The sequence below is a fragment of the Somniosus microcephalus genome, chromosome 4, assembly GCF_052327205.1.
Source record: "Somniosus microcephalus isolate GS21.2 chromosome 4, FLI_Smic_1.0, whole genome shotgun sequence".
Classification (NCBI taxonomy): domain Eukaryota; kingdom Metazoa; phylum Chordata; class Chondrichthyes; order Squaliformes; family Somniosidae; genus Somniosus; species Somniosus microcephalus.
The window spans coordinates 22996926-23020610 of NC_140990.1; the positions used below are offsets into that span (position 1 = coordinate 22996926).

At 45.9% G+C, this 23685-nt stretch overlaps 1 pseudogene; it reads left to right on the forward strand.

Moving 5' to 3' along the window:
- LOC147118414 (uncharacterized) overlaps nucleotides 1–23685 on the forward strand; it is an 86607-nt pseudogene that overhangs the window by 32819 nt on the left and 30103 nt on the right.

Below are 23685 nucleotides of genomic sequence, written 5' to 3' on the forward strand. Positions count from 1 at the left end.
GTGCTGCCTGTCCAATGTCCTCGGCGAGAGGACCCAGCCATTTTGATGGCCGGGCCTCATCTGTGCAATATCCAGCTCCAACCGCTAAACCAGGGCTGACAGGGAGCTTGCAGATCAGAGGGCGGGGGGTGGGTGAAACTGGAAATCTGCCGGCTCCTCCATGGAACAGAGCCAGACACATTGATGCAGCAAATGGCAGATTCCATTTGCCGGCCCCTGTTTGTGGTTGTGACTCCCCTGCTGCCTCGGGGACAATGACCTGCCTCCTGACGTTACGTGGGCTGGGTCGTGTCCTACAAACCTGCTTGAGTTTTTTAAAGAAAATTTAACCCTTTTAGCACCGATATCATTCTGGTGAATCTGCGCCGCGACCCCTCTCCAATGCCAATATCTCCTTCCTCAGGTGCGGTGCCCAGATCTGAACGCAATACTCCAGGTGGGTTCTAACCAGAGCTCTGTACAGCTCCCAGATGCTGAGACACCAGCGAGTTCACACTGGGGAGAGGCTGTTCGCCTGCTCCGTGTGTGGGAAGGGATTCACTCGGCACTCCAGTCTGCTGACACACCAGCGAGTTCACACTGGGGAGAGATGGTTCACCTGCTCCGTGTGTGGGAAGGGATTCACTCGGCACTCCAGTCTGCTGAAACACCAGCGAGTTCACACTGGGGAGAGGCCGTTCACCTGCTCCGTGTGTGGGAAGGGATTCACTCAGTCATTCACCCTGCTGAGACACCAGCGAGTTCACCAGTGACTGCAGGGGTTGGATTCTGTTGTTTTTTCTGCTGTTAATCACATCCAGGACTGAATTGTGTTCATTCTGACAGTTGGGGTTTGTTTCTGCTGATGTTAATAACCCCTGTAACTGGGCTGGAGTTTAATATTCTGGATATAAATCAAATGAATCTGCTTTGTTTCAAACACACTTTGTATTGAGTCCTTGATGTCTCTAAGATAAGAGATTAATTGATGTCCTGTTACCGACTGTTCCAGTTTGGGCCTTTTCTCCTTTGTTAAAGAAAGACTTGTATTCATACAGCACCTTTCACAACTTCAGGACATCCCGAAGTGCTTCACAGCCAATGAAGTACATTTGAAGAGCAGTCACTGTTGTAATGTAGGAAATGCAGCAGCCAATTTGTGCACAGCAAGGTCCCACAGACAGCAATGTGATAATGACCAGATGATCTGTTTTAGTGATGTTGGTTCAGGGAGAAATGTTGGCCAGGACTCCAGGGAGAATCCCCTGCTCTTCGAAATAACATCATGGGATCTTTTACGTCGACTTGAGAGGGCAGATGGGGCCTCGCTTGAACGTCTCATCTGAAGACGGCACCTCTGTCAGTGCAGCGCTCCCTCAGTACTGCATTGGAGTGTCAGCCTAGATTGTGTTCTCAAGTCTCTGGAGGTGGACTTGATCCCACAACCTACTGACTCAGAGACAAGAGAGAGAGAGAGAGAGAGAGAGAGAGTGCTCCCACTGAGACAGAGAGAGAGAGAGAGAGAGAGAGAGAGAGAGAGAGTGCTCCCACTGAGACAGAGAGAGAGAGAGAGAGAGAGAGAGTGCTCCCACTGAGACACAGAGAGAGAGAGAGAGAGAGTGCTCCCACTGAGACACAGAGAGAGAGAGAGAGAGAGAGAGTGCTCCCACTGAGACACACAGAGAGAGAGAGAGAGAGAGAGAGAGAGAGAGAGTGCTCCCACTGAGCCACGACTAGCACCCGATCATTACTCTAGATTATTTCAGTTCTCATACCTTCAGTTACTCTCATGGACAAGTCCCAGCTCCTCATAGCATCCAGAGTGCCTCTCCTAGCCTTCGTATCCAGGGGAGGTATTGGTAACACGTCCCTGTACCTGTCCTGGGTTTGATGCGCCAGTGTAGAGGGAGCTTTACTCTGTATCTAACCCGAGCTGTACCTGTCCTGGGAGTGTTCAATGGGACAGTGTAGAGGGAGCTTTACTCTGTATCTAACCCGGGCTGTACCTGCCCTGTGAGTGTTTGATGGGACAGTGTAGAGAGAGGTTTACTCTGTATCTAACTCGTGCTGTACCTGTCCTGTGAGTGTTTGATGGGACAGTGTAGAGAGAAGTTTACTCTGTATCTAACCCGTGCTGTACCTGCTCTGGGAGTGTTTGATGGGACAGTGTAGAGGGAGCTTTACTCTGTATCTAACTCATGCTGTACCTGCCCTGTGAGTGTTTGATGGGACAGTGTAGAGAGAGGTTTACTCTGTATCTAACCCATGCTGTACCTGCCCTGGGAGTGTTTGATGGGACAGTGTAGAGGGAGCTTTACTCTGTATCTAACCCATGTTGTACCTGCCCTGGGAGTGTTTGCTGGGACCTGGAGGAATGAGAGGTGATCTCATTGAAACATAAGATTCTGAGGAGAATTGACAGGGTAGATGCTAAGAGGTTCTTTCCCCTGGCTGGAGAGTCTAGAAATAGGGGGCATAGTCTCAGGATAAGAGGTCGACCATTGAAGACAGAGATTGTGGTGTATGTGCCTTTAAGAGCCCCCTGTGTATTGTAAAGCCGATAGTGGCCACTCGGGCTATATAAGCCTGTATAGTGTCTTGTATCTGTTAGTTCACCTCCAGACTTTGTTCAGTAAACACCTGTGAAACCAACTCCTGCATTCCGTGTCTCCATTAACACACGGATACAACAGTGGCGACGAATTGGAAACGGACTTACCTGCAATTCGGCAGCACCTCAAGGACATCGATTCGTCAGACGAAAGTTGAAGAAAAACAAGAAAGAAAAAAAAACTGTGGTTTCACCAGCTAGCTGAGCTGGTGGCAGGTACTGCAATAATCATTCCTGGGCGGCGGGCTGGGGCTCCATCGGCTGGCTCTGCAGTGGGGCCGAGCAGCGAAAGCGGAGGCAGACAGAGACAGGGGGTGGAGCACTCGGGAGACGGCCAGCGCTGCAAAGCAGGTCGGCGTTCGGACCAAGCAGAGGGAGGGAAAAGTCCCAGAGAGTCCGGCGGGAACGAGTCTCCACCTATTAAAAATACCTATAGAGTCATAGAGTCATAGAGTTTTACAGCACAGAAAGAGGCCCTTCGGCCCATCGTGTCTGCGCCGCCCATCCATCCCTGTCCAGTCTAATCCCATTTTCCAGCATTTGGTCCATAGCCTTGTATGCAATGGCATTTCAAGTGCTCATCCAAATGCTTCTTGAATGTTGTGAGGGTTCCTGCCTCTACCACCCTTTCAGGCATTGAGTTCCACATTCCAACCACCCTCTGGGTGAAAAAGTTCCTCCTCAAATCCCCTCTAAATCTCCTGCCCCTTACCCTGAATCTATGCCCCCTTGTTATTGACCCCCCTACTAAGGGGAAAAGTTCCTCTTTGTCTACCCTATCTATGCCCCTCATCATTTTGTACACCTCAATCAGGTCCCCCCTCAGCCTTCTTTGCTCCAAGGAAAACAACCCCAGCCTGTCCAGCCTCTCTTCATAGCTGAGGCGCTTCATCCCAGGTAACATCCTGGTGAATCTTCTCTGCACCCTCTCCAAAGCAATCACATCCTTCCTATAGTGAGGCGACCAGAACTGCACACAGTACTCCAGCTGTGGCCTCACCAGCGTTTTGTACAGCTCCATCATAACCTCCCTGCTCTTATATTCTATGCCTCGGCTAATGAAGGCAAGTATCCCATATGCCTTTTTAACCACCTTATCTACCTGTTCCGCTGCCTTCAGGGATCTATGTACATGTACACCAAGGTCCCTCTGACCCTCTGTACTTCCTAGGGTCCTACCACTCATTGTGTATTCCCTTGCCTTATTTGTCCGTCCAAAATGCATCACCTCGCACTTTTCAGGGTTAAATTCCATTTGCCACTTTTCCGCCCATCTGACCAACCCGTTTATATCGTCCTGTAGCCTGAGGCTTTCCTCCTCACAATTTACCACCCCACCAATTTTCGTGTCATCTGCGAACTTACTGATCATACCTTTTACATTCTCATCCAAATCATTTATGTAGATCACAAACAACAAGGGACCCAGCACCGATCCCTGAGGTACCCCACTGGACACAGGCTTCCAGTCACAAAAGCAACCTTCGACCATCACCCTCTGCCTCCTGCCACTCAGCCAGTTTATGATCCAACGCGCCAAGGCACCCTGGATCCCATGGGCTCTTACCTTCTTGACCAGTCTCCTATGCGGGACTTTGTCAAAAGCTTTACTGAAGTCCATGTAAACCACATCCACAGCATTTCCCTCATCCACCCCGCTAGTCAGCCCCTCGAAAAATTCAATCAGATTTGTCAGACATGATTTACCCTTGACAAAGCTATGCTAACTATCCCCGATTAATCCTTGCCTCTCCAAGTGGAGACTAATTTTGTCCCTCAGAATTTTTTCCAATAATTTCCCTACCACAGATGTTAGGCTCACTGGCCTGTAATTCCCTGGTTTATCCCTGCTACCCTTCTTGAATAATGGTACTACGTTAGCTGTTCTCCAGTCCTCTGGTACATCCCCTGTGGCCAGAGAGGTTCTGAAAATTTGTGTCAGAGCCCCTGCAATCTCCTCCTTTGCCTCCCACAGCAGCCTGGGATACATCTCGTCTGGGCCTGGGGATTTATCCACTTTTTGGCCTGCTAAAACCGCTAGCACCTCCTCCCTCTCGATGCTAATATGTTCAAGTATGTCACAGCCCCCTTGCCCGATTTCTATGTCTGCATCGTCTTTCTCCATAGTGAACACAGATGCAAAAAATTCATTTAAAACCCCGCCTACATCATCTGGCTCTACACACAGATTGCCACTTTGGTCCCTAATGGGCCCTACCCTTTCCCTGGTTATCCTCTTGCCCTTAATATACTTATAAAACATCTTAGGATTTTCCTTTATTTTGCTCGCCAGTGTTATTTCATGGCCCCTCCTCGCCCTCCTAATTTCTTTTTTAAGTATGCCCCTGCATTTTTTATACTCCTCTAGGGCTTCTTCCGTCTTTAGTCTTTTGTAACTGCCAAAAGCCCCCCTTTTATTTCTAATGCATTTTTGTATATCCCTTGTCATCCAAGGTTCCCTTTGCTTGTTGGTCCCACCCTTGACCTTTACAGGAACATGTTGGCGTTGTACTCTCTCTATTTCCCTTCTGAAAGTCTCCCACTGTTTTGATGCGGATTTTCCTATAAGTAGCTGCTCCCAGTCCAATTTGGCCAGATCCTGCCTTATCATATTAAAATCGGCCTTCCCCCAATTCATACCTGAACAATTAAAAGACATCTTGGCCAACGCCAAGGAAGTGTTTCAAGAGAAACTAGGAACCTTGAAAGGCATCATCGCCTCAATAAAAGTGGAAGATGCGTCAATTCCCAAGTTTTTTAAGGCAAGGCCGGTGCCATACGCAATTCGTCCAGCAGTCGAGGCAGAGCTGGAGAATTTGGAAAAGGCAGGCGTATTATCCAAGATAGATTGGAGCGAGCGGGCAACACCCATCGTCCCGGTCATGAGGAAAACGTTGAATAATGATAAATCTGAAGAACAGAGAAAAATTTGCATCTGTGGAGACTTCAAGGTGACTGTAAACCCGGTCCTTCACACGGTACAGTATCCTCTTCCGAGGGTAGAAGATATTTTCGCCTCACTATCCGGAGGGAAACGTTTCGCCAAAATTGAATTGGCACAGGCATATCTACAGATGGAGGTTGAAGAGGCCTCTAAAAAGTATCTCACGATAAATACACACAAAGGCCTCTACCAGTACAATCGACTGGTTTTCGGAGTAGCATCAGCTCCAGCTATCTGGCAAAGAGCTATGGAGCAAGTCCTCCAAGGGATTCCAGGGACTCAATGCTACCTAGACGACATCCTTGTAACAGGAGAAAATGACAACGAGCACCTTGCCAATTTGGAGCAGGTGCTTACTAGGCTGAGAGAACGGGGCCTGCGAGCAAATCGCCCCAAGTGCGAATTTTTCCAGAAACAAATATCATATTGTGGCCACATAATTAATAAGGAAGGGTTGCATAAGTCACCTGACAAAATTGAAGCGGTCATAAAAGCCCCAGCACCTGAAAATGTTTCACAATTAAGGTCGTTCCTGGGATTGATAAATTACTATCATAAATTTTTACCGAACTTATCAACTTGTCTGCACCCTCTTAATGAACTGCTACAAACAGGAGTAATTTGGAAATGGAGCGAAGACTGTAAACATGCCTTCCATAAGTGCAAAGACTTAATCACGTCCAAGGAAGTTTTGGCTCATTACAACCCATCACTGCCAATCAGACTGGCGTGCGATGCATCCCCTTACGGCGTAGGAGCGGTATTATCGCATAGATTCCCTGATGGCTCGGAGTGGCCGATAGCTTTTGCGTCACGCTCATTGAACTCAGCTGAGCATAACTATGTCCAAATCGACAGGGAAGCACTCAGCCTGGTATGGGGAGTGAAGAAATTCAACCATTACCTACACGGACTAAAATTTACCTTGTTGACTGACCATCAACCCCTCATCTCCATATTCAACCCTAAAAAGTGTGTTCCCATTATGACAGCGCAAAGGCTACAGAGGTGGTCCCTTTTTCTAGGGCACACCAATATGACATAGAATACAAAGGATCAAAACAGCATGGGAATGCTGACGGTTTATCGCGCCTACCGTTGCCAACGGCAGAAGAGGCACCTACAGTAGACCCAGTGGAGATGTTCCACTCTACCATAGTGGAATGTCTACCAGTAACAAATTCTGCCATTGAAAGGGAAACGAGAAATGACCCGACACTCTCACGTGTCTACGATTTAACCGTGAAGGGATGGCCAGCAAATGGCGAACCACTGTTGCCAGCATTCTTGCAAAGAGAACAGCTGTCAGTGTGCTGAGGAACCTTGATGTGTGGATCCAGATTGGTGATTCCACCCAAACTCCAGGATAAAGTGCTAAAGAAGCTTCACGAGGGGCATCTGGGTGGAGTGAAAATGAAGAACCTAGCCAGGGCATTTGTATGGTGGCCAGGTATCGATGGAGACATCGAAGAAATGACCAAGAGCTGCCTAGGATGCCAGACGGTCCAAAACGCTCCACCACAAGCCCCTCTACATCCATGGGAGTGGCCCTCATCTCCATGGCAAAGGGTACACATCGACTTTGCTGGTCCATTTATGGACTCAATGTTCTTAATCGCGGTTGATGCACACTCCAAGTGGCTGGAGGTAATAAAGATGTCCTCCACCACCACGGAAAAAACCATCACAGTATTAAGGACCATATTTGCCAGGAATGGGCTGCCTGAACAGATCTGTTCTGATAATGGACCGCAATTTGTGTCCGAAAAATTCAGGAAGTTCTTAAAAAACAATGGGGTTAAACACTACACGTCCGCCCCATACCATCCCGCCACCAATGGATTGGCTGAATGGTTTGTCCAGACCTTCAAGAAGGCCATAAAGGCCATGGGTAATGAAGACATAAAACTTCAGCATAAGGTAGATAACTTCTTGTTTGCATACAGGAATGCAACAGATATGGTTACAAACCAAACTCCCGCCATGATGTTCTTCAATCGAAGCCTAAGATGCCGGCTGTATTTGATCAAGCCAAACATCAGAAGGGACGTGGAGAACCGGCAATTTCAAGGCATGAATGAAAGGCCAACTAGAACCTTCCAGATAGGTCAACAAGTTTTGGCCCGGGACTACCGTACCGAGAAATGGCAGCCTGGAACTATTTGCACACGACTAGGACCGCTAATGTAAACCGCGGACATTGGAGAAAGCATAATAAGGCACCATGCTGACCAGATCATAGAGTCATCCGAAAAGGGACAACCTACACCACAACTCTATACGCCTAATGATGAAGTAGAGATACCCATAGTATCTACCTCCGATCCGGTGATACTGGAACCAGATGAACCCGACACTGGCATTCAAGCCGAATCAGCCTTGCGAAAAGAACCTACACCACCACCAGAAACTACTACACCACCGAGGCGTTATCCGGACCGAGTCAGGAAGCCTCCAGAGAGACTGACTTATAATTGATTAACAGCAGCAATGTGTAGATTATTGTTCTTGTAACATGTAATTAATGATTACTTAAAATATTGTGTACTGGTTGGCTATAAGGGGAGGAATTGTAGTGTATGTGCTTTTAAGAGCCCCCTGTGTACTGTAATGCCGGTAATGGCCACTCGGGCTATATAAGCCTGTATATTGTGTTGTATCAGATAGTTCACCTCCAGACTTTGTTCAGTAAACACCTGTGAAACCAACTCCTGCCTTCAGTGTCTCTATTAACACACAGATACAACACCCACTCCCAGGCTTAGACAGCACTGCGGAAGCGGAGCAGCGAGACGAGTCAACCAAACAGGCCCCACAGACAGTATTCAAGGAGGAGGTTGGTGATCAGCTGGTTGGTTGATTTTCTTCCTTCTCTTTTATTCCTTTAAGTTGGTAAGTCCTATTGAATAGTGGTGTAATAGTATCATCTATATCGGGGCAGAGGGTCTTCATAAATAATAATAATAAATTTAATTAATTACATAGATATGGGTGAACAGGTGATGTGTCACTGTTGCAAAATGTGGGAGCTGGTGGACCCCATTGAGGCTCACGGTCATTACATTTGCGATAAGTGTTTGCTGCTAGAGGAACTCAAGCTCCATGTTAAAGAGCTTGAGACCGAGCTTCAGACACTGCGACACATCAGGGAGGGGGAGAAGTTCCTGGACTCTATGTTTCAGGAGATGGTCACACCTATGAAATTAATTAATGCAGATGTAATCCGTAGTCAGGGACAGGACGGTGTGACTACGAGTGAGGCAGGTACAGGGATCCAGGAGGCAGTGTTGATGGAGCCACAGCCCTTGCTCTTGTCAAGCAGGATCGAGGTTCTTACTCCCTGTGAGGGCGGGAGCGGAGACTGCAGGGAGGATGAGCAACCTGGCCACAGCACCATGGTACAGGGGGCCATTCAAGTGGAGGGAGTAAAAAGAAATGTTGTAGTGGTAGGGGATAGTATCATTAGGGGGATAGATAGGGTTCTCTGCAGTCAAGAGCGGGAGTCCCGAAGGCTGTGTTGCCTGCCCGGTGCCAGGGTTAAGGACATCTCTTCTAGGCTGGAAAGAAACTTGGAGTGGGAGGGGGAGGATCCAGTTGTCGTGGTCTATGTTGGTACAAACGATGTAGATAGGACAAGGAAGACGGTTCTGTTAAAGGAGTATGAGCAGCTAGGGGTCAAATTAAAAAACAGAACCTCAAGGGTAATAATCTCTGGGTTATTACCTGAGCCACGAGCGAATTTGGCTAGGATAAATAAAATTAAAGAGTTAAATGTGTGGCTCAAAGACTGGTGTGGGAGAAATGGGTTTTGCTTCTTGGGACACTGGCACCAGTACTGGGACAGGAGGGAGCTGTTCCATTGGGACGGACTCCACTTGGCCAGTGCTGGGACTAGAGTCCTGGTGAATCATATAACTAGGGCTGTAGAGAGGGCTTTAAACTAATTAGTGGGGGGGAGGTTTCTAGAGAGCAAATAATAGAAATGACAATGGAGAAGGTCATAGATTTAGGTAGCAGTGGGGGAATTAAAAAACAGAACGTGTCAGGAAGGGACAGAAAGTATGGAGTAAAAAGTAAAGTACTAAAAGGGGAAAAAACAGGAACTAAGTGTTACAAAACATATTTGAAAGTTCTTTATCTAAATGCACGTAGCATTCGTAACAAAATGAATGAGTTAACGGCACAAATAACGACATATGGGTATGATCTTGTGGCCATTACAGAAACATGGCTGCAGGGTGACCATGACTGGGAATTAAACATACCAGGTTATTTAACAATCAGGAAGGGCAGGCAGGAAGGGAGGGGAGGCTATGTTAATAAAGGAAGGAATCACTATAATACAGAGAAATGATATTGGGTCAAAGGAGCAGGATAGTGAAACAGTTTGGGTGGAGATAAGGAATAATAAGGGGAAAAAAACACTAGTGGGCGTAATCTATAGGCCTCCGAACAGTTGCAACTCTGTTGGATGGAGTATTAATCAGGAAATAGTTGAGGCTTGTAATAAGGGAACAGCTATAATTATGGGGGATTTTAATTATCATATTAACTGGACAAATCAAATTGGGCAGAGCAGCCTTGAGGATGAGTTCATTGAGTGTATTAGGGATGGGTTTCTTGAGCAGTATGTAACTGAACCGACCAGGGTGCAAGCAACCTTAGATTTGGTCCTGTGTAATGAGACGGGATTAATTAAAAATGTCCTAGTAAAGGATCCCCTTGGAATGAGTGACCATAACATGGTTCAATTCCATATTCAATTAAAGGGTGAGAAGGTTGTATCTCAAACAAGCATGCTGAGCTTGAATAAAGGAGACTATGAAGGTATGAGAGCGGAATTGATTAGAGTGGACTGGGAAAATAGATTAAAGGGTGCGACGGTACATGATCAGTGGTGTACATTTAAGGAGTTATTTTACAGCTTCCAAAAAATATATATTCCACTGAGGAAAAAAGGGTGTAAAAGAAAAGATAGCCATCCGTGGCTAAGTAAAGTAATTAAGGATAGTATCCGACTAAAAACAAGGGCATATAAGGTAGCCAAATCTAGTGGGAGGATAGAAGATTGGGAAGTCTTTAAAAGACAGCAAAAAATAACTAAAAGATTGATTAAGAAAGGGAAGATAGATTATGAAAGTAAATTAGCAAAAAATATAAAAACAGATAGCAAAAGTTTCTATAGTTATATAAAAGGAAAAAGGGTGGCTAAAGTAAATGTTGGTCCCTTAGAGGATGAGACCGGGAAATTAATGCTGGGAAACATGGAGATGGCAAAAATGCTGAACAATTATTTTGTATCAGTCTTTACGGTAGAGGACACTAAGAATATCCCAACACAGGACAAACAGGGGGCTCTAGGGGGGGAGGAGCTAAATACGATTACAATCACTAAGGAAGTGGTACTTAGTAAAATAATGGGACTCAAGGCGGATAAATCCCCTGGACCTGATGGCTTGCATCCTAGGGTCTTGAGGGAAGTGGCGGTAGGGATTGTGGATGCATTGGTAATAATTTTCCAAAACTCCCTGGACTCAGCAAAGGTCCCGGCAGATTGGAAAACTGCTAATGTAACACCCTTATTTAAAAAGGGTAGTAGGCAGAAGGCTGGAAACTATAGACCTGTTAGCCTAACATCTGTGGTTGGTAAAATGTTAGAGTCCATTATTAAGGAGACAGTAACGGGACATTTGGATAAACATAATTTAATAGGACAAACTCAGCATGGTTTCATGAAGGGGAAGTCATGTTTGACAAATTTGCTTGAGTTCTTTGAGGAAGTAACATACAGGGTGGATAAAGGGGAACCAGTGGATGTAGTGTATTTAGACTTCCAAAAAGCATTTGACAAGGTGCCACACAAAAGATTATTGCTCAAGATAAAAAAATCACGGGATTGGGGGTAATATTCTGGCATGGGTGGAGGATTGGCTCTCTAACAGAAAGCAGAGAGTTGGGATAAATGGTTCGTTCTCAGACTGGCAACCAGTAACTAGTGGTGTTCCGCAGGGGTCAGTGCTGGGTCCCCAACTCTTTACAATCTATATTAACGATTTGGAGGAGGGGACCGAGTGTAACATATCAAAGTTTGCAGATGATACAAAGATGGGATGGAAAGTAGTGAATGAGGAGGACATAAAAAATCTGGAAAGGGACATAGACAGGCTAAGTAAGTGGGCAGAGATTTGGCAGATGGAATACAATACTGGAAAGTGTGAGGTTATGCACTTTGGCAGGAAAAATCATAGAGCAAGTTATTATCTTAATGGCAAGAAACTGGAAAGTACTGTAGTACAAAGGGATCTGGGGGTCCTGGTGCACGAAACTCAAAAAGTTAGTATGCAGGTGCAGCAAGTGATCAAGAAGGCCAATGGAATGTTGGCTTTTATTGCTAGGGGGATAGAATATAAAAACAGGGAGGTATTGCTGCAGTTGTACAAGGTATTGGTGAGACAGCACCTGGAATACTGCATACAGTTTTGGTGTCCATACTTAAAAGACATACTTGCTCGAGTCAGTACAAAGAAGGTTCACTCGGTTAATCCCGGGGATGAGGGGGTGGTCATATGAGGAGAGGTTGAGTAGATTGGGACTCTACTCATTGGAGTTCAGAAGAATGAGAGGTGATCTTATTGAAACATATAAGATTGTGAAGGGGCTTGATCAGGTGGATGCGGTGAGGATGTTCCCAATGATGGGTGAAACTAGAACTAGGGTGCATAATCTTAAAATAAGGGGCTGCTCTTTCAAAACTGAGATGAGGAAAAACTTCTTCACTCAGAGGGTGGTAGGTTTGTGGAATTTGCTGCCCCAGAAAGCTGTGGAAGCTACATCATTAAATAAATTTAAAACAGAAATAGATAGTTTCCTAGAAGTAAAGGAAATGAAGGGTTACGGGGAGCGGGCAGGAAATTGTACGCGAGTCTAGGTTCAGAATGGTCATGGCCCTGTGGGTAGTGGAGCGGGCCCAGGGGCCGTGTAGCCTGGTCCTGCTCCTACTTCTTGTGTTCTAATTCTGTGTTATATTTCAGGAGATGGTTTTATTCCTGTTCCTGGCTGGGGTGGAGATCGCCTTTACAGAAGCTAAGTACTGTAGAAAATATAGGGACAGAGTGATCTCCTGGAAGAGTTTCGATCGCCTAGATGGGCCGGAGAGGAATTTCCCAGATTTTTTCTCCCAAATTGGCCATTGGGTTTTTTATCTGGTTTTTCGCCTCTCCCGGGAGATCACATGGGTTCGGGTGGGATGGAGAGTGATAGAAGATTTGAGGTTAGGATCAGATCAGCCATGATCTTATTGAATGGTGGAGCAGGCTTGAGGGGCCGATTGGCCTACTCCTGCTCCTATTTCTTATGTTCTTATGTCCCGTCACTGACACCAATCTCCTCCTGTCTGATATAAACCAGCCCCACAGTCACTGACACCAATCTCCTCCTGTCTGATTTGGACAGGTTGGGTGATTATACTGCATTTGCCATGCATCTGCTCAATGTGGATAAATGCGAGGTTATCCACTTCGGTGGCAAAAACAGGAAGACATTATTAACTGAACGGCAATAGATTGGGAAAAGGGAAAGTGCAACGAGACCTGGGTGTCCTTGTGCACCAGCCGCTGAAGGTAAGCATGCAGGTGCAGCAGGCGGTTAAGAAGGCAAATGGTATGTTGGCCTTCGTAGCGAGAGGGTTTGAGTACAGGAACAAAGATGTCTTGCTGCAGTTGTACAGGGCCTTGGTGAGACCACACCTTGAGCATTGTGTGCAGTTTTGGTCGCCTTATCTGAGGAAGGATGTTCTTGCCATGGAGAGAGTGCAGCGAAGATTCACCAGACTGATACCTGGGATGGCAGGAATGACGAGGAGAAATTGGGTTGATTAGGCTTATATTCACTAGAGTTTAGAAGAATGAGAGGGGATCTCTAAAATTCTAACAGGACTAGACAGACTTGATGCAGGAAAGATGTTCCTGATGGTGGGGGAGTCCAGAACCAGGGGTCACCGTCTAAAGATAAGAAGTAAGCCATTTAGGACAGAGATGAGAAGGAATTTCTTCACCCAAAGAGTGGTGAACCTGTGGAATTCTCTACCACAGAAGGCAGATGAGGCCAATTCATTAAATATATTCAAGAAGAAGTTAGATATATTTCTTAAGGCTAAAGGGATCAAGGGATATGGGAAGAAGGCAGGGACAGGGTACTGAATTTGGATGATCAGCCATGATCTCATTGAATGGCGGAGCAGGCTCGAGGGGCCAAATGGCCTACTCCTGCTCCTATCTTCTATGTTTCTATTTCTTCACCCAGAGAGTGGTGAACCTGTGGAATTCTCTACCACACAAGGCAGTTGAGGCCAATTCATTAAATATATTCAAGAAGGAGTTAGATATATTTCCTAAGGCTAAAGAGATCAAGGGATATCGGGAGGAAAGCAGGGACAGGGTACTGAATTTGGATGATCAGCCATGATCTCATTAAATGGCGGAACAGACTTGAGGGGCCGAATGGCCTACTCCTGCTCCTATCCTCTGTCTGATAAACCAACCCCACAGTCACTGACACCAATCTCCTCCTGTCTGATATAAACTGACCCCACAGTCACTGACACCAATCTCCTCCTGTCTGATATAAACCAACCCCACAGGCCCAGAGAGATTAAACTCAGCCCGTTATTTGAATTGGACTTGTCTCCATTCCCGTGCCGAGGGGATTGCTGTACCAGACGGGAGGGGCAACATTTGGGGACTCTCGATTCTCCACCAATTCCCATTCCCCTTCTTTCTGGTGGATAATGGAGGTGCCACTGTGTGTAATGTGTAAGTCAGTAAGAATTGTCAGCGAGGATTAATCAGCACTTTCTAATTGGAGATGTTAATCAATGGAACCTTTCAGACACTGATTTGTACCAAAGATTAATATAGGATTGAAGTAAAATTAATGATTTTATTGGAAACTAAATTCTGAAGAGTCCCTGAATTAAGGGGAAAGATCAGACAGCAGTTCTTAAAGGGACACTGCAGCCCCGAGATCACAGTCTGCTATATATCCAGAATATTAAACTCCAGCCCAGTTATAGGGTTATTAACATCAGCAGAAACAAACCCAACTGTCAGAATGAACATGCTTCAGTCCTGGTTGTGATTAAAAGCAGCAATAACAGCAGAATCCAACTCTTTCAGTCACTTGTGAACTTGCTGGTATCTCAGCAGGTTGGATGACTGAGTGAATCCCTTCCCACACATGGAGCAGGTGAACGGTTTCTCCCCAGTGTGAACTCGCTGGTGTCTCAGCTGGTGGGAGGAATTAGTGAATCCCTCCCCACACACTGAGCAAGTGAACGGCCTCTCCCCAGTGTAAACTCGCTGGTGTGTCTGCAAGTGAGATGACAGAGTGAATCCCTTCCGATACATGGAGCAGGCAAACGGCCTCTCCCCAGTGTGAACTCGCTGGTGTCTCAGCTGGTGGGAAGAATTAGTGAATCCCGCCCCACACACAGAGCAGGTGAACGGCCTCTTCACAGTGTAAACTCGCTGGCGTGTCAGAAGGTCGGATGACTGAGTGAATCCTTTCCCACACACTGAGCAGGTGAACGGTTGCTCCCCAGTGTGACTGTGTTGATGAGTTTCCAGCTGGGATGGTTAATTAAGCCCCTTCCCTCAGTCCCCACATTTCCACGGTTTCTCCATGGTGCGGGTGTCCTTGTCTCTCTCCAGATTGGATGTTCAGTCGAAGCCTCATCCACACACACAACACATGTACAGTTTCTCCCCGCTGTGAATGGTGCAATGTTTTTCCAGGCTGTGTAATTGGTTAAAACTTTTCTCTGTCTACATTCAAAGGTTGATGATTTTCAGTTCCTGATGAATCGAGTGACTCTTGTCAGATCATGATGTGATGTTTGGTTTGAGATTCCTGTCTGCAAATCCTCCCCTTCTAATACCCTGTAAAAGCAGTTTTCAAAAGTCATCACTGTAAGTACAGGATAGAAATTCAGAACAGGCAATTCTAGGTGCTGATTCTGGCTGGGTTCAGTTCTACACTCTCTGGTTCCCCTCCCTCTCCTCCCCTGAAGGTGCTGACTCTGGCTGGGTTCAGTTCTACACTCTCCGGTTCTCCTCCCCTGAAGGTACTGACTCTGGCTGGGTTCAGTTCTACACTCACTGGTTCCCCTCTCTCTCCTCCCCTGAAGGTGCTGACTCTGGCTGGGTTCAGTTCTGCACTCACTGGTTCCCCTCCCTCTCCTCCCCTGAAGGTGCTGACTCTGGCTGGGTTCAGTTCTACACTCATTGGTTCCCCTCCCTCTCCTCCCCTGAAGGTGCTGACTCTGGCTGGGTTCAGTTCTACACTCACTGGTTCCCCTCCCTCTCCTCCCCTGAAGGTGCTGACTCTGGCTGGGTTCAGTTCTACACTCACTGGTTCCACTCCCCTGAAGGTGCTGACTCTGGCTGGGTTCAGTTCTACACTCACTGGATCCCCTCCCTCTCCTCCCCTGAAGGTGCTGACTCTGGTTGGGTTCAGCTCTACACTCACTGGTTCCCCTCTCTCTCCTCCCCTGAAGGTGCTGACTCTGGCTGGGTTCAGTTCTACACTCACTGGTTCTCCTCCCTCTCCTCCCCTGAAGCTGTCGTCTCTGGCTGGGTGTCTGTGCTCTCTCCCGCTCTTTCCAACACTCCGGCCCCTCCTATCCATCTGTAATATCTCCCTGATTTGGTGCTGGGCTCTCCCTGAACACTCTCCATTTCACCTTCTTCTACAGACACTCTCTGACCATCACCATTTCACAGAATCATACAGCACAGGAGGAGGCCATTCGGTCCATCGTGCCTGTGCTGCTCTCTGAAAGAGCCATTCAATTAGTCCCACTGCCCGGCTCTTTCCCCATAGACTGGAAAATATTCCTTGGGCAGTACTTATCCAATTCCCTTTAAAAAGTTACTATTGAATCTGCTTCCACCAGACTTTCAGGCAATGCATTCCAGATCACAACAAGTCACTGATTAAAAAAGTCTCTCCCCATCTCCCCCTGGCTTTTTGCCCAATTATTTTAACTCTGTGTCCTCTGATTACCGACCCTCCTGCCAGTGGAAACATCTACTATCCTATCAACTCCATGAAAACCCCTCATAATTTTGTACACCCCTATTAAATCTCCCCTTAACCTTCTCTGCCTGAAGGAGAACAATCTCAGCTTCTCCAGTCTCTCCAGATAACTGAACCCCCTCATCCCTGGCACCATCCGAGTAAATCTCCTCTGCACCCTCGCCAAGGCCTTGAGGTCTTGTCTAAAGTGTGGTGCCCAGAATTGGACACAATACTCGAACTAGAGATTTATAAAGGTTCAGCATAACTTCCTCGCTTTTGTACTCTATGCTTCTGTTAATAAAGCCAAGGATCCCGTATGCTATTTTAACAATTAACTTGTCCTGCCATCTTCAATGGTTCGTGCACATACAATCCCAGGTCTCTCTGTTCCTGCACCCGATTTAAAACTGTACCATTTAGTTTATATTGCCATTCCTCTTTCGACCTTCCAAAATGCATTACTTTTCACTTCCCTGCACTGAATTACATCAGCCATGTGTCTGCCCATTCCACCAGTCCATCTATGTCCTCCTAACTGTTTACTATTTCTACTTCTTTACACGCTCCTAATGCGTCACCATTTCGGCTTCATTTACAGACGCTCCCTGACCACTCACCATTTCAGCTTCATTTACAGACGCTCCCTGACCAGTCACCATTTCTCCTCCATTTACAGACGCTCCCTGACCAGTCTCCATTTCAGCTTCATTTACAGACGCTCCCTGACCATTCCCCATTTCTCCTTCATTTATAGATGCTCCCTGACCAGTCTCCATTTCTCCTTCATTTACAGATGCTCCCTGACCAGTTTCCATTTCTCCTTCATTTATAGACGCTCCCTGACCAGTCTCCATTTCTCCTTCATTTATAGACGCTCCCTGACCAGTCTCCATTTCTCCTTCATTTATAGACGCTCCCTGACCAGTCACCATTTCACCTTCATTTACAGACGCTCCCTGACTCGCTGGGGATTTCCCAGCACTTCCTGGTTGTCCCGGAGTTTGTGTCTTAAACTGGCGGGTAGTTGTGGGGAGGCGGATAATGTTAAGTGACTTCAGTGTGAATATACACAGGTTAGTAAATGGGGCAGGTAGATGTCAGATGAAATTTACCACTGATACATTTTGGGAGGAAGACAATAGTAGGAAAAGTATATTAAATGGAAAAGCTTTAAAAGCAGTAGAGCAGCAGAACAGTAAAGGAGGTGTAAGATTCTAGCTAATGCCTTGTCTTATTAATTAGCAGGTTCGAGAGTCTAGTCTCAGCAACTTTAACACCTTACTAAGAAATATAAGATGAGCAGATTCTCTGTCCTCCACCGTACCTTATATTGATAGCAAAATACTGCAGATGTTGGAAATCCGAAATAACAACAGAAAATGCTGGAAAAACTCAGCAAGTCAGGCAACATCCGTGGAGAGAAATTTGAGTTGACGTTTCGGGTTTGAAGAAGGGTCAAACCCGAAACGTCAACTCAAATTTCTCTCCACGGATGTTGCCTGACTTGCTGAGTTTTTCCAGCATTTTCTGTTGTACCTTATATTGATCCTCAATCAGGGTAAACATGCAAGTCCTGCGTGTCCACGGTAACTTACACAAGGTCTGCCCGCTGGATGGAACCTCAGGCACCCTGAGCTTGATCTCCGGTGTCTCCAGTCCCGACTGCCCCCTTACATCAGCATCCCCTCACTTTTATACCCTGCAGTGATCCATCTCTGGCACCGGACTCTGGGTTTTGGCAGGAAGCGAGGAAAAGACACATTCCCTGGTTCCCAGCTGTTACTTTTCTTCAGTAATTTTCTCATTTTTCCCTAAACTACCCTGCCTGCTGTTAATTATGTTATTTCTTATAGTTTCACAATTATAGGTATAAACATCACACATTATAATCTAATCTATTCTATTACTCACTCTGGTTTAAGCTTATATTGTGGTTAACAACAGACAAAACCTGTTCTTTCCCCTGATCTGATTACAGATTCCAATCAGTCGATTCAGTGAATGGAATGTCTTATCAGTGTTGCCATGGCGACCTGTCTGCAGTGAAACACCTGTTTGAGTTTCTAACTCAGACTAAACTTCTCTTTCCCAAAATACACATTCTATCAGACATTTTATGCTAATGTATTTTAACCATGTTATGTTAATGTCTCTAAAACCTCCAAGCGGTTCAGATACACAAACCTTTAAAAGTGGGAGGACAAGTTGATAAAGGGACATGCACTCCAAGGTCCCTTTGTTCCTCTACACTATTCAGTGTCCTACCATTTAATGTGTATTCCCTTTCCTTGTTAGCCGTCCCCAAATGCATTACCTCACACTTCTCCGGATTGAATTCCATTTGCCACTGATTTGCCCACCTGACCAACTTATTGATATTGATATCTTCCTGCAGTCTACAGCTTCCTTCTTCAGTATCAACCACACAGCCAATTTTAGTATCATCTGCAAATTTCTTAATCATACCCCCTATATTCAAGTCTAGATCATTGATATATACCACAAAAAGCAAGGAACCTAGTACTGAGCCCTGCGGAACTCCACTGGAAACAGCCTTCCAGTCACACAAACACCCATCTACCATTACCCTCTGCTTCCTGTCTCCGACCCAGTTTTGAATTCAACTTGACACTTTGCCCTGGATCCCATGGGCTTTTAACTTCGTGACCAGTCTGCCATGTGGAACCTTAACAAAAGCCTTGCTAAAGTCCATATACATTGCATTAAATGCACTACCCTCATCTATCCTCGTTACCTCCTCAAAAAATTCAATCAAATTTGTCAGACACAACCTTCCCTTAACAAATCCATGCTGACTATTCTTGATTAATCCGTGTCTTTCTAAATGAAGATTTATCCTGTCCTTCAGAATTATTTTCAATAATTTTCCCACCACCGAGGTTAGGCTGACTGGCCTCTAATTACTCAGTCTATCCTTTTCTCCCTTTTTAAACAAGGGTACCACATTAGCAGTCTTCCACACCAGAGCTGTGCGATTGGTTCAATCTGTATATCATTGAAGGGTCCTTTTAAATTTGAATGGTCAAGTATTCAAATTCCCGGTAACTAATCCCGGATATAAAAGAGGGGGGAGCTGTGTTTAAATCAAAGAGTCTCCTTGGAGATTCTCTGAGAGAAGGACCTGGTCAGCTTGAAACACCTGAAAGAAAGATATTTCCAATTAGTAGTTTTTAACCAAAATCGACTCCCACAGGGATGGGGAATTCTAGAATAAGGCAGGAACCGTTCAGGATTTGAAAGGTATTAACAAAGGATTCGAGGGACTCTTACATTTGGGATCTTTCATTATTTTGTCCACTCCAGGAGTTAGATAACAGGCTTCCTCCTGTGAACATAGAGCTGGATTATTAGGCCGTGACGTGTTTATTTGTTCGTATTTTGTGAAATACATTTTCTAAGTGGATTTAAATTTAAAATCAGGCTCTGAGGCATGATGCACTAATCACACATCGAAGGTGAGAGAGCTGCTGTGGGTCACACGCTAAGTCCAGTAGCTGAAAGTGATTAACAGACTGGGTTTTGTGTTTAGTGATCCCGGGTGTGTTACCGAGACCTTCCCTGGATACCAAGGCTGGGAGAGGCACTCTGGAATGTATGGGGAGCTGGGACTGGTCCATGAGAGTAACCGAAGGTATCAGAACTGAAATAATTAGAAAGGAGAAAAGGCCCAAAAATGGAGCAGTCAGTAAGAGGACATCAAATAGTCTCCTCTTATCTTGGAGACGTCAAGGACTCAACACATTGTGTTTGAAACAAAGCTGATTTATTTGACATATATAGAATCATAGAATGGTGACAGCACAGAAGGAGGCCATTCGGCCCGTCGAGCCTGTGCCAGCTCTCTGCGAAACCACTTCAGCTAGTCCCACTGCCCGCCTTTTCCCCATAGCCCTGCAATTCCCTTTTGAAAGCCGTGATTGAATCTGCCTCCACCACCCTTTCAGGCAGTGCATTCCAGATCCTAACCACTCGCTGAGTAAAAAAGTTTTTCCTCATGTCGCCTTTGGTTCTTTTGCCAATCACCTTAAATCTGTGTCCTCTGGTTCTCGACCCTTCCGCCAATGGGAACAGTTTCTCTCTATCTACTCTGTCCAGAACCCTCATGATTTTGATCACTTCTATCAAATCTCCTCTCAACCTTCTCTGCTCTAAGGAGAACCGCCCCAGCTTCTCGAGTCTATCCATGTAACTGAAGTCCCTCATCCCTGGGATCATTCCTGTAAACCTTTTCTGCACCCTCTCTAAGGCCTTCACACCCTTCCTAAAGTGCGGTGCCCAGAATTGGACACAATACTCCAGATGAGGCCGAACCAGTGTTTTATAAAGGTTCATCATAACTTCCTTGCTTTTTGACTCTATGCCTCTATTTATAAAGCCCAGGATCCCGTATGCTTTTTTAACCACTTTCTCAACCTGCCCTGCCACCTTCAACGATTTGTGCACACATACCCCCAGGTCTCTCTGTTCATGCACCCAGTTTAGAATTGTACCCTTTAGTTTATATTGCTTCTCCTCGTTCTTCCTACCAAAATGTACCACTTCACACTTTTCTGCGTTAAATTTCATCTGCCACGTGTCCGCCCATTCCACCAGCATGTCTATGTCCTCTTGAAGTCTATCACTATCCTCCTCACTGTTCACTATACTTCCAATTTTGTGTCATCTGCACATTTTGAAATTGTGCCCTGTACACCCAAGTCCAAGTCTAAGAAAAGCAGTGGTCCTAGTACCGACCCCTGGGGAACACCACTGTATACCTTCCTCCAGTCCGAAAAACAACCGTTCACCGTTACTCTCTGTTTTCTGTCACTTAGCCAATTTCATATCCATGCTGCCACTGTCCCTTTTATTCCATGGGCTTCAACTTTGCTGGCAAACCTATTACGTGGCACTTGTCGAACACCTTTTGGAAATCCATGTACACCATGTCAACCGCATTGCCTTCATCAACCCTCTCTGTTACCTCATCAAAAAACTCGATCAAGTTAGTTAAACCTATTTGCCTTTAACAATTCCATGCTGGCTTTCCTTAATTAATCCACACTTCTCCAAGTGACTGTTAACTTTGTCCCTGATTATCATTTCCAAAAGCTTCCCCACTACTGAGGTTAAACTGACTAGCCTGTAGCTGCTGGGTTTATCCTTACATCCTTTTTTGAACAAGGGTGTAACATCTGCAATTCTCCAGTCCTCTGGCACCACCCCTGTATCTAAGGAGGATTGGAAGATTATGGCCAGTACCTCTGCGATTTCCTCCTTAACCTCCCTCAGCATCCGAGGATGCATCCCATCAGGTCCTGGTGACTTATCAACTTTAAGTTCAGACAACCTTTCTAGTACCTCCTCTTTATCAATTCTTATCTCAACCAGTATCTCCACTACCTCCTCTTTCACTATGACTTTGGCAGCATCTGCTTCCTTGGTGAAGACAGATGCAAAGTACTCATTTAGTACCTCAGGCATGGCCTCTGCCTCCATGCATAGGTCTTATAAGAACATAAGAATTGGAGCAGGAGTGGGCCATTTAGCCTTTCAAGCCTGCTCCGCCATTCAATAAGATCATGGCGGATCTTCTGCCTGAATTCGATTCACCGGCCCGATCGCCGTATTCCTTGATGCCCTTACTAGTCAGAAATATATCTACTTCTGTTTTGAATATACCCAATGATTCAGCCTCCACAGCCCTCTGGGGTAGAGAATTCCAAAGATTCACCACCCTCTGTGTGAAGAAATTTCTTCTCATCTCAGTCCTGAATGGCCTACCCTTTATCCTGAGGCTGTGGCCCCTGGTTCTAGACTCCCCAGCCAAGGGAAACATTCTCCCATCATCCACCCTATCAAGTCCTGTAATAATTTTGTATGCTTCAATGAGATCCCCTCTCATTCTTCTGAATTCAAGAGAATACAGGCCCAGTTTACTCAATCTCTTCTCATACGACAGTCCCGCCATTCCAGGAATCAATCTTGTGAACCTTCATTGCACTCCCTCTATGGCAAGTATATCCTTCCTTAGGTAAGGAGACCAGAACTGTACACAGTACTCCAGGTGTGGTCTCACCAAGGCCCTATATAATTGGAGTAAGACTTCTTTACTCCTGTACACAAATCCTCTTCTAATGAAGGCCAGCATACCATTTGCCTTCCTAATGGCTTGCTGCACCTGCGCATTCACTTTCAGTGACTCATGTACAAGGACACCCAGGTCCCTTTGAGCATCTGCATTCCCCAATCTTTCACCATTTAATAAATACTCTGCCTTTCTGTTTTTTCCTACCAAAGTGGATAACTTCACATTTATCCACATTATATTCCATCTGCCATGTTCTCACCCACCCACTGAGCCTGTCGAGATCCCCTTGAAGCCTCTTCACATCCTCTTCACAACTGCCACTGCCACCTAGCTTTGTATCATCAGCAAACTTGGAAATGTTACATGTAGTCCCCTCATCCAAATCATTGATATAGATTGTGAATAGCTGGGGCCCAAATACCGATCCTTGCGGTACCCCACTAGTCACAGCCTGCCATCCTGAAAAGGACCCGTTTATCCCTACTCTTTGTTTTCTGTCTGTTAACCAATTCTCAATCCATGCTAGTATATTACCCCTAATTTTGTTCACCAACCTCTTGTGTGGGACCTTATTGAAGGCCTTCTGAAAATCCAAATACACATCTGCCGGTTCCCCTTTGTCTACTCCACTAGTTACAACCTCAAAGAACTCCAATAGGTTTGTCAAACAGGACTTCCCTTTCATAAATCCATGTTGACTCTGCCCAATCTTACTATTAGTTTCTAAGTGCCCAGTTATTGCATCCTTTATAACAGATTCCAGCATTTTCCCAACTGCTGATGTGAGGCTAACAGGTCTGAGGTTCCCAGTTTTCTCTCTCCCTCCTTTCTTAAATAGTGGGGTTACATTTGCTATCCTCCAATCTGCAGGAACCATTCCATAATCTATAGAATTTTGGAAGATGACAACCAATGCGTCCACTATCCCAATGGCCACCTCTTTCAAAACCCTAGGATGTAGGTCATCCGGTCCTGGGGCTTTAT